The sequence below is a fragment of the Bos taurus genome, chromosome X (genome assembly GCF_002263795.3).
Source record: "Bos taurus isolate L1 Dominette 01449 registration number 42190680 breed Hereford chromosome X, ARS-UCD2.0, whole genome shotgun sequence".
Classification (NCBI taxonomy): Eukaryota; Metazoa; Chordata; class Mammalia; order Artiodactyla; family Bovidae; genus Bos; species Bos taurus.
Window position 1 is genome coordinate 117,373,726 of NC_037357.1, and position 12,513 is coordinate 117,386,238.

Consider the following 12,513-nt stretch of genomic DNA (forward strand, 5'->3'; position numbering starts at 1 on the left):
TCACCAACACGATGGACATGGGTTTGGGTGAACTCTGGGAGTTGGTGATGGACAGGGAGGCCTGGCGTGCTGCTGTTCATGGGGTCGCAAAGAGTCGGACACAACTGAGCGACTGAACTGAACTGAACTAATCAATACAGAGCCATTCCACTGAGTGCTCAGTGGTGGGTTGAGTGAGGAAATGGTACATTGTTCTGCCCTCAGGGATCTCTTGAGGTGGTTGGGAGGAGTAAGGAGAATGTGTTGTGTTATGGATTAATTTAGGGAAACCACCTGAGAGTAAATCTGCCCTCTGCCCTGAGGGGCTGAGTCAGGGCAGGAGCTGAGCCTTTTCCCCTGGGTAGGAGTATGACAGGTGGGGGCAGAGCCTGCATTTGCAGCCAGGCACTTTACTTCTTAGCCATAACCTTGAACAAGGTCATACATCTTGTCTCTATTTCCTAATTCTAGGATATTGGTCAGGAACTTGGAAACATTATACGGTGGAAGCAGTAAGAATATTGGGAAGAAGAAACCATGACTCAGGGAGGTACAATGGCTGCCTGAGGCCACCCAGTGGTCATTGGCAAGTGGGACCCTCAAGGGTCCCAACCCAGGCTTGTTGGCCCCATGCCTCCCAAGGCCTTCTGTGGTTCCCTCCTTTTCCAGGTCATTTCCAGGGGCCAGATGTGCTTGATGGCTGCTCTCTTCCCACAGTCCCAGAAACAGGCCTGGCACATGCCCAGCTGACTGGGGTGTCTCATGAGGCTCTTTCCTCTCCAGCTCTTTGTGCTAAACCTAGTTGCTCAGTCATGTCTGACTCTTTGCAACCCCATGGACTCTAGCCTGCCAGGCTCCTCTGGCCATGGGGCTTCTCCAGGCAAGAATACTGGAGTGGGTTGCCGTGCCCTCCTCCAGGGGATCTTCCAAGGATCAAACCCAGGTCTCCCACATTGCAGCTGGATTCTTTACTGTCTGAGCCACCAGGAAAGCCCTCCAGCTCTTTAGTTTTGTTAAATATTCTCTGCTTTTCAGAATTCTCAGGTCAGGCCCAGGTGGTGGCTCACCCGCAAAGTAAGGAGACAGGACAAGATGAGCTCCAACCCTGGGGAATGGAAGGGATTCTCTTTTTATCCAGGAGCCCCATCTGAATCCTGTGGATTTCTGATCTACAGTCTTTCTTGTCTCGATGAAACAGACATAATTCAAGGGTGAGCCTGACATTTCCCATTGCTTTTCTGAAAGTATGCTTGCAGAATTTGTTCCTTATCCTTCACTTGTGAATATTTTTATGGAGTATAGTTTTACTTTCATCTCTGTTAATTATTCCTGGAACACGAAACATGCTGATTGTTTTAAAATACAGACTTAGGTCTCCCTTTATTTCAGCATGTATATCCTCTACTCTATTAGAATTTATTTATGGTCTTTTCTTCACTATTGGGAATGTTGCATGTTTGCTCTGCATTGTCCTGTTGTTCGTGTTTGCCATGTTTTCTCACTTTAGATCTGCTCTTTATGTTTTTGATTTTTATTAAGTCTGCTTTTCAAATTCTTTATACTAATCACTTTTTTGTTTTGATTTTTAAAATTTATTTCTTTTTAATTGAAGAATAATTACTTTACAATATTGTGTTGCTTTCTGCCATATACTAGTCACTTTCAATGAATCTTCATATTAGTTATTATACCCTCTATATAAAGTAGATACTTATATGAGAACCATTTATGGAAAATTAAATTAAGGAATTAGTAGATCAAATGACTTTTCCAAAGGATATGTATTTGATTAGATACACAAGATTCGGAATCAAATCTGAGCATTAATCTAACATCTTAAATAGTTAGAATATGAAAAGCAGTTAAGTGTAAGAGAGTAGATTCTAAAATCATGCTGCCAGAATCAAATCGTAATCTTAATATAAAATGTATTTTATGATGCATGAATGATATAATTCATACCAAAATATACCCTAATGTAATGCTCCCCCTGGCAAACATGTACCAAATGGGAAGCTGGTAGATAAGGATATTTCTTGAATATCTGCTTCTGACAGTGGCCGATTATTGAATTACAATGACTAGCGTGGCTCACTGTCTTCATTTCTCCCCAGCGTCTTTGACTGATTGCCTCATATTTAGCCTTACTTCTCTCTAGTCTCTACTGTTAACCTGATAACTACCATCATTTGTTGAAAACTTCAAGTATTCTGGAGTTAAATGTCCGTGGGTTCAAATCCTGACTCAAAAACTTTGTAGTAATGATCTTGGATAAGTCATTTGCCTCGTTGAGCCTCAGTTCTCTGACCTGTTTTAGCAGATGCTATCTGCTACATATGCCCTGACTGCCAGATCATGTGCATGTCTTGCCTGTTTCAAGTGTCTAGAACTCTGACCTGAAGGCTTTGTTGGACTAGCAGAGAATGTTTGATCTGTGAGTAAAACACGACAGAAGTGTTTGGTTGTTGATGTTCCTGGAAACAGACTTGAGGTTGTTGATATTCCTGGAAAAAAGAGGGAATGCAAGTTGGAGATTAAGACCTGGCTTCCTATTCCTTGGGTAAATTCCCCTTAAGACATGTTCACAGTGAGGTGAAGTTTACTTCATTATAATGATGACCTGCTTGTTAACATCATTTTTAGTGGTGTCCTTCCCTATTTGACTTCTCTGCTCTCTAGTTGGTTATTGGGTGGGATCACATCCCAAATAAGCTATTTACACTGGAACCCTTATTTGAAGCTCAAATTCTGCAGGAATGCAAACTGAGACACCTGTAACTAAGAATAATAGTACTAATAATTACAACATAATTAATTAAGCATTTAAAAGTACATGAGAATGTGTGGTGAGGCCTTTTTATGCGTTCTCATGAGCCAATTAAGAAGAGTCTATTATTATCCTAATGTAACAGATGGTATAAGTGAATCACAGAAGGAAGGAACTTGTCAAATCACCAGACTTGCACTAAGATGAACCAGAATTCTAATTCTAGAGCCTTGCACTCTGCAGTCATTACGTTATATTTTCAGTTGTCATAATGAAAACAAACAGGAATCTAGGATGGAGGGGTTAGCAAAACAAGGCCCTTATAAACCTTTTAATGATTTTTTTTTTGCCATAAAAAAAGGAGAACAATTGAATTTGGAGAAGGTAGGGGCCGTGATGGGGCTGAGATTAGGATCCTATTTCTTCTGTTGGAAGATCACATGAGGGAGGCAAGAGGAAACTAGTTAGAGGCTGTTGGAATAATTTTAGGAATTGTTAACTTTATATGGAGATGGCATTGGAAAAAAGTAGATGAGTTTCAGAGACATAGACAAGATAGTATTCAGTTCAGTCAGTTCAGTCACTCAGTCATGTCCGACTCTTTGACCCCATGAACCGCAGCACAGCAGGCCTCCCTGTCCATCACCAACTCCTGGAGTCCACCCAAACCCATGTGCATCAAGTCAGTGATGCCATCCAACCATCTCATCCTCTGTCATCCCCTTCTCCTCTTGCCCTCAATCTTTCCCAGAATCAGGGTCTTTTCAAATGAATTAGCTCTTTGCATCAGGTGGCCAAAGTATTGGAGTTTCAGCTTCAATATCAGTCCTTCCAAAGAACACCCAGGACTAGTCTCCTTTAGGATGGACTGGTTGGATCTCCTTGCAGTCCAAGGGACTCTCAAGAGTCTTCTCCAACACTATAGTTCAAAAGCATTGATTCTTCTGCACTCAGCTTTCTTTATAGTCCAACTCTCACATCCATACATGACCACTGGAAAAACCATAGCCTTGACTAGACGGACCTTTGTTGACAAAGTAACGTCTCTGCTTTTTAACATGTTGTCTAGGTTGGTCATAACTTTCCTTCCAAGGAGTAAGCGACTTTTAATTTCATGGCTGCAATCACCATCTGCAGTGACTTTGGAGCCCAGAAAAATAAAGTCTGACACTGTTTCCACTGTTTCCCCATCTATTTGCCATGAAGTGATGACAAGTAGTGGTGAGCAGAGAGAGGCCTCAGACCTTTCAGGCTTCTGACTTGAAGTGACCAGGCACTAAAAGTTACATTTACTGATATATAGAGAACGGGGCGGGGGTGCGGGGGGACTACTTTAGGAGAGGATATAGGTTTTCTTACAAATTTCAGGTAAATGATCAGTTACAATGTGGAATAAAATGCATTAAAATAGGGTAAATGCAGGGGTGCTGCAGATACATTTGGCATCTAACTAAATCCTGGGCCATGATCAGTGAAAGAAGAGATACCTAAGCTCAGAAATGAATGATGAGGAGATGCTATCTACATCCATCCATAGCATACATATATCTGAACTACATTTACTATTCTCAGGACCTGGGTTTTCCTGCTGTGAGGGAAGTCTTTAAATGTCCCTGCGGATACCTAGTGACCATACCTGGATATGGTTAAGATGATAGACCAGGGTAACTGGGTCATGCCCACCACAGGATCAATTTCAGTCATGGGCAACCCTAGAAAGAACCACTTTTCAAAATTCACACCTCAGAAGTCATTATCATTCAATTCTTAGGCAATGTTTATTATACTCGCGTGACCGACAGAGTGATGGTCCTCCAAAAGATATCTTAATACCTGGTGCCTGTGAATCTGGTACCTTAAATGGCAAGAAAAGAAGAGACTTTGAAAATGTGATAAGAAAAACCAATACAATATTGTAAAGTAATTAGCCACTAATTAAAATAAATAAATTTAAATTGAAAAAAAAAAAAAGAATCTTGAGGTTATCATGTGGCTCAGTCTCACCAAAAGTATTCTTTATAAAGGGAGGCAGGTGAAACAGAGTCAGACAGTTTAGTCAAATCTACACTGCAGATGAAACAGGTGAAACAGAGTCAGATAATGTAGTCAGAACTACACTGCTGGTTTTGAAGATGGAGGAAGGGGCCACAAGTCAAGTAAGTTTTCCCCTAGAGTTGCTAGAAGGTGTGCAGGCCCACTAACACTTTGATTTTAACCCAGGGAAACTCATTTCAGACTTCTGACTTTCAAAACTGTAGAAAGTAAATCTGTGTTGTTTCATCCCGCTAAATTTTTGGTGTTTGTTCCAGCAACAATAGTAAACTAATACCAGTAGTAAACTGTGTTATCGTTTATGACAGACATCAGTGTAGTTCAGTTATTTTGGAAGAAAAGTCATTCTGTCTGCATTGATGCATCCTGTCTTTGGAAGGCAATCAACCATATATTATCAGCAACCTTTAATCCACATAGTTTTTTTTAATGTTTTCAATTTATTTTTTGGATGAAGGAACTAAGTCATGCTGCAATAAAATGTAATAAAGCACCCAGTGAAGGTACACAAGAGTATCTGCTGGCCTTAGAGCTACAATGGTAGCCACTCATATTTAAATTAATTAAAACTAAATAAAATTAAAACTTCAGCTTCCCAGTTGCACTGCTACATTTCACGGGCTCATTAGCTATGTGTGGACAGTGGATACCATATTGGAAAGCACATACTACAGACTATTTCAATCCTTGTGTTGCTTTTGAACTTTGTTAAACTTTGGACTTAAAATTTCTAACAAGTTTCCTCTTGCAGAATTGATACTAAAATTTTTTAAATGACAACACATTTACACTGCTTATTTCATTTTGTAAAATTTGGAAAAGCCTAAAAAAAATCAGAGTATAAATTGTAGTGATGTTTTACTTTAGCAAAAAAAAAAAAAAGATATCTAGAAAGTCAGAAGTATAACACTTACGAGTAGAAAAACACTTTTGAAAATTCAAAACAGAAATGAGAAATGAAGAATCCAGTAAGAATCAAAAGCCCTGACTAGAAGCAGTCATTGTAAATTAAGGAACAAGAATAAACTCCCACAAGTGTGTGCACACACAGTCACACACACAGCTTTCCCTCCCTCCTTGGAGAAGAGGGCAGAAAATCATTAGAAAGCATATAAACAACTGTGAATTCTATTGCAAAGAGAAATCATTAGTTCAGCTTGCTCTGAAAAGATAGAAAAATCTACCTGTAATTAATTAAGTGAAACCAGGATCTCAAGGTATAAAAGAATAAATGCTGACTCCTGAAATTATGCTCCCAGACTGTAAACGTGATACAGTGCTAGTTTTTTTTTTTTTAATTGGAAGATAATTGCTTTACAATGTTGTGTTGGTTTCTGCCATTCAATGTGAATCAGCTGTAAGCATACATATATATCCCTTCCCTGGGTTTCCCTGGTGACTCAGACGGTGAAGAATCCACCTGCAATGCAGGAAACCTGGGTTCGATCTCTGGGTTGGAAAGATCCCCCAGAGAAGGAAATGGCAACCCACTCCAGTATTCTTGCCTGGAGAATCCTATGCACAGAGGAGCCTGGTCCATGGGATCACAAAGAGTAAGACACAACTGAATGACTTAACACTTTTCACTTTTCATCCCCTCCCTCTTGAGTCTCCCTCTCACCCCTACTCCCCATCCCACCCCGCGTGGTCAACACAGAGCACCAAGCTGAGCTCCCTGTGCTGTACAACAATGCTAGTGTTTTTACACACAGAATTGATATTGAAACTAAGTAGAGGGGACTCCCATCATAATGAAGGGAATGTGGGCAGAGTTGATTCTAGACTTACAGGTTAGGTTTTTAGTAACACAGATAGTAAACAAGAACATGCATTTCAATAAGAGGGAAACCTTTTTACCAAAAGTTTGAGAGGATGTAAAGGAGGCATACAAAAATGCTTCAGGATGTCAGCAAAGGTGTAAGATGATTACAGCATCTTAAGAAGGAAATGGGGTTTTGTGTTTGAGAGAGAGGATGCATAAAGTTGTACTGAGGCAGGGAAGGGAGAGAACTTTTGTGAGGGAAAAGATGAAGACTTGGAATCACTAAGACGGAAATGCTAAAAAGGACACTGAAAGACATAGTGCAGAAGCAGCCTGTCACGTGTACCGCATAGTTAAACTCCAAAGGTTTTCCAGAGCAACAAACAACCTAACTGCTTCCTTTGATAACCCACCTAGCTGCCCAAGGAACTAGAACAAGCCATTTCCCAAAAGAGCCCCAGTTCCTTTTCTCGGAAGAAAAGGTTTAGAAACCAAGATCCCAACACTGGGTAAACTTATTGCTACTGGGGTGTCATTGTTTAGGCCTCTCGGCTGACAAAGCAAGGGAATATACGTGTGTTTTAATACATTAACCCATATATACACACATATCTAAACTTACCATGAGCTCACATTTATGTCTCCAACTCTCATTACTACATGAACCATACCGGCTTCTTCTCTTTCTTCTCTGTAATTTCCCATTGCACTCTGATTGATCTATCAATTATTAAAATCTGGCTCTCACTATCTATGATTCATTTATTTAGTTGTTCAGTTCCAGTATATGTGTATAGCTGTATGAGGATGGTTAACCTTAACCCCCGTGGGAAACATTGTTATCAACTAGAGTACTACACTTATGTACAGTTTCTTTTGCCTCAGTTTTACATATTAGGCTTATTTCCAGAGGGACTTACATCACCACCTTTTGGCTTATTCTCTTCATTGTATTTTTTCATACATTTGTAATACAGTTAGATTGTTTGTCAGTTCTGGATTCCTATGGCTGCAAGCATTGCATATCTGGAGTAAATTCCACTTGCTTATGGTTTATAACTCTTTCTGTACATTTTTTGGGTTAGATTTTCTACTATTTTGTGGAAGATATTGCATGTATATTCATGAGAAATGCTGGTCTATAGCTTATTTTTAAGCATCTTTATCTAGTTGTGGTAAGGGATAATGTGGGCCTCATGAAATGAGTTAGGAAGCATTCCTGCTGCTTCTGTTTCATGGAAAAGATTGTGGGAAATTGATATAATTTCTTAGAAGTTTGGTAGAATTCATCAGTAAAATCATCTGAGTCTGGTGTTTTCTTTTTTAGAAGGTTATTAACTATTGATTTAGTTTTAATAGATATAGGCCTTCTTAGATAATTTTTCCTTGTGTAAGATTTGTTAGTTTGTGTCTTTCAATCTATTGGTTCATTTTGGCTATTTTATCAAATTTGTAGGCATAGAGTTGTTTGTAGTATTCTTTATTATTCTTTTAATCATCATGGTATCAGTAATGATGACCTTTCTTTAATTTTTGAAATTGTTAAATGGTCACTGTACACTAATTTAAAAAGATACATACACCCCACCATTTATAGCAGCATTATTTATGACAGCCAAGACAGGGAAGCTACCTAAATTCCCTTTATTAGATGAATGGTTAAAGAAGATGTGGTATGTACATATACAGTGAGATATTACTCAGCCATAAGAATGACATTTTGCATTTGCAACAACATTGATGAACCTGGAGGACACGCTTAATGAAATAAGTCAAAAAGAGAAATATTGTATTTTTTATGTGGAATTTTAAAAATGAATGAATATAGCTAAAAAGAAAACACAGATTTGCAGATATAGAGAATAAATTAATGGTTACCAGTGTGGAGAGGTAAGGTGGGGACAAGATAGGGTTAAGGGATTAAGAGGTACAAACTGCTATGTGTGAAGTAAATAAGCTATAAGTATATATTGTACAGCACAAGGAGTATAACCAATATTTTATAGTAACTTTAAATGGAGACTAATCCACAAAAATATTGTATCACTCTGTTGTATACCTAAAACAAAGATATTGTAAATCAACTGTATTTCAATTAAAATAAACATAAACACAAGTTATATATCTGAAAATGATATGTGCTATGGATAAAATGGGTGTCCCATGTGGCTCAGTAGTTAAGAACCCTCCTGCCAATGCAGGAGATTCAGGAGACGTGGGTTTGATCCCTAGCCTGGGATCATCCCCTGGAGAAGGAAATGGCAACCCACTCCAGTATTCTTGCCTAGGAAATCCCATAGAGAGAGGAGCCTGGTGGGCTGGTGGAGAGTCCATGTGGTCACAAAGAGTTGGACATGACTTAGTGACTAAACAACAAATGGATAAAATAGGAGGGTGATACTTCTCAAACTTGAAAGTACATACTAATGAACTGGGGATCTTTAAAGAATAGATCCTAATTTTAGTAGTTCCATGTGGTGGCCTCAGATTGTGCATTTTTAAGAAATCCCAAGTTATACCACCTGACATTACTCTCCATTGAAAGGGAATCCCGAGTATTAAGAATGGACTAAGATGAAAAGATAGTATATTAAAATAATACTCTGAGAAATTGAAATGTTGGTGAGGAAACTACAAAAGAAAGTGTAAAATTAAAACTCGCAATACAAGGTACAAATTAGGATTGGCAATACACAAAATTGATGTAGAGAATAATATATATAAATGTTCTCCTGAAAAGAGGTCAGAAAAGTGAAAGTTGGGGAAAAAAGGGATTGATGTGAAAATTGGAGTATAAAGCACTAAACTTTGGAGTATAAAGCACTGCTGCTGCTGCTGCTGCTGCTGCTGCTAAGTCACTTCAGTCGTGTCCGACTCTGTGCGACCCCATAGACGGCAGCCCACCAGGCTCCCCTGCCCCTGGGATTCTCCAGGCAAGAACACTGGAGTGGGTTGCCATTTCCTTCTCCATATAAAGCACTATTCTATAAATAATTGGAATATCTAAAGAAGAAATGCAGAGAGAGGGAACAAAGGCAATAACCTTGTTTGAAATCCTAGAGTTTTTCCATTGTTCTCAGATCAAAGAGACAATGCTTACTGTCATCACCACTGCAAATGCCGTCAGTTGGAAAAAAAGAAAAGCAAGAGAAATCTACGTTGGACAGAGAACCATGCACTAGTTATCAATCCCAAAGGTGTAGACCATCATGTATCAGTTAGCAGTTCTAGGGGAAATCTCTAAACACTTCTGCCCATTGCATATTGGTATCAGAGTTGCCAAGAGAAACAGCACAGTCAAGCACTGTATAGAATGACAATTTCACTTACTTAGAGAAGAGACAGCAAAATAAACTTCAGTGGTGAGCGTCAGTCCCCCACGGCCAGTGAGTTCCTCGCAGTGACCAGATACAGGACAATTCACTTGTGTGCACCTCTCTGGTGCTCCAGCAGAAGGAACCTTCTCTATTCTCTTCAGAGGACAGAGGTAACAGTGGGCTTGGTCAGGTGCCATGTGACTCACACACTTTCAGTAGAAACAAAAGAGTGCTCGTTACATCTGAAACAAGGAAAGATATTCCCCCACACGGTGATATAGTTCACACAGCCTCTGTCCAGTTTATCTCTTGCTAAGGAAGTGTTCCAGGCCCAAGGCCCATGCCCATGTGGCTGAGTGGAGGTAGAAAGACTGCATGCAGGAGACTGCCTTTCCCAATAGTTGAAATACTGGAGAAGAGAAGACAAGAGACATCATATGTCTTCATTATGTACTCAGAATATTTATGAGAAACAAATGTAGAATGCTTGAAAAATTAGAAAATTAAACATGGCTGCTGGTTTTTAAATTGATATAAAAGCATTAACTTTGATACCTAACAAAAAGATCATTTGAAAATACCACTGAAAAGGTAATTTTAAATAGTAATCTATTGGTTGTTATGTTTACAATCCATTGGTGGTAATGGCTCAGTATACTTAATACCACTGAACTGCACACTTGAAAAAAGGATAAGATAGAGTTAGAATAAATAATTTCACAATTTGTATGGAAATACAAGAAATCTCGAATAGCCAAAGCAATCTTGAGATAGAAGAATGGAAGTGGAGGAATCACCCTGCCTGACTTCAGGCTCTACTACAAAGCCATAGTCATCAAGACAGTATGGTACTGGCACAAAGACAGAAATATAGATCAATGGAACAAAATAGAAAGCCCAGAGATAAATCCACACACCCATGGACACCTTATCTTTGATGAAGGAGGCAAGAATATACAATGAAGAAAAGACAATCTCTTTAACAAGTGGTGCTGGGAAAACTGGTCAACCACTTGTAAAAGAATGAAACTAGAACACTTTCTAACACCATACACAAAAATAAACTCAAAATGGATTAAAGATCTAAACGTAAGACCAGAAACTATAAAACTCCTAGAGGAGAACATAGGCAAAACACTCTCTGACATAAATCACAGCAGGATCCTCTATGACCCACCTCCAAGAATTTTGGAAATAAAAGCAAAAATAAACATATGGGACCTAATTAAACTTAAAAGCTTCTGCACAACAAAGGAAACTATGACCAATGTGAAAAGACAGCCTTCAGAATGGGAGAAAATAATAGCAAATGAAGGAACTGACAAACAGCTAATCTCAAAAATATACAAGCAACTCCTGCAGCTCAATTCCAGAAAAATAAATGACCCAATCAAAAAATGGGCCAAAGAACTAAACAGACATTACTCCAAAGAAGACATACAGATGGCTTACAAACACATGAAAAGATGCTCAACATCACTTATTATCAGAGAAATGCAAATCAAAACCACTATGAGGTACCATTTCACGCCAGTCAGAATGGCTGCGATCCAAAAGTCTACAAGCAATAAATGCTGGAGAGGGTGTGGAGAAAAGGGAACCCTCTTACACTGCTGGTGGGAATGCAAACTAGTACAGCCACTATGGAGAACAGTGTGGAGATTCCTTAAAAAACTGGGAATAGAACTGCCTTATGCCCCAGCAATCCCACTGCTGGGCATACACACTGAGGAAACCAGAATTGAAAGAGACACATGTACCCCAATGTGCATCGAAGCACTGTTTATAATAGCCAGGATATGGAAGCAACCTAGATGTCCATCAGCAGATGAATGGATAAGAAAGCGGTGGTACACATACACAATGGAGTATTACTCAGCCATTAAAAAGAATACATTTGAATCAGTTCTAATGAGGTGGATGAAACTGGAGCCTATTATACAGAGTGAAGTAAGCCAGAAAGAAAAACACCAATACAGTATACTAACACATATATATGGAGTTTAGAAAGATGGTAATGATAACCCTGTATACGAGACAGCAAAAGAGACACAGATGTATAAAACAGTCTTTTGGACTCTGTGGGAGAGGGAGAGGGTGAGATCATTTGGGAGAATGACATTGAATCATGTATAATATCATATACGAAGTGAATCGCCAGTCCAGGTTCAATACATGAGACAGGATGCTCGGGGCTAGTGCACTGGGATGACCCAGAGGGATGGTATGGGGAGGGAGGTGGGAGGGGGGTTCAGGATGGGGAACACACGTGCACCCATGGCGGATTCATGTCAATGTATGGCAAAGCCACTACAATACTGTAAAGTAATTAGCCTCCAATTAAAATAAATAAATTTATATTAAAAAAGAAAAATGGATAAGATAGTAAGTTTTATTTCTAATGTATTTTATCAGTATAAAAATTTTAAAACACAGTGAGCTATAGTATCATATATCAAGAAATAAATTTATCAAGAAAAGTATAAGACCTATATTAAAAACCTAAAATTCTACTGAAAGATTAAGAAAAAAAATGAGGTAAACTGAAAAAAATACTAAGTTCCTGTATGTGAGAATCTATATACCAAATATGTGCATTATTATTACTTAAGATATAAATATATTGAAATTAATAT

General features: G+C 38.8%; 1 protein-coding gene across 1 annotated transcript in view; it reads right to left on the minus strand.

Annotated features, from left to right (window-relative positions):
- The window catches only part of LOC532174 (melanoma-associated antigen B18), a 121,231-nt gene extending 111,210 nt beyond the window's left edge, over nt 1-10,021 (minus strand). Inside the window, exon 1 of the mRNA XM_059883872.1 lies at nt 9,891-10,021. The gene's annotated coding sequence lies outside the window, so the exon portion shown is untranslated. The remainder of the gene's footprint in view (nt 1-9,890) is intronic.
- Between the last annotated feature and the right edge of the window lie 2,492 nt (nt 10,022-12,513).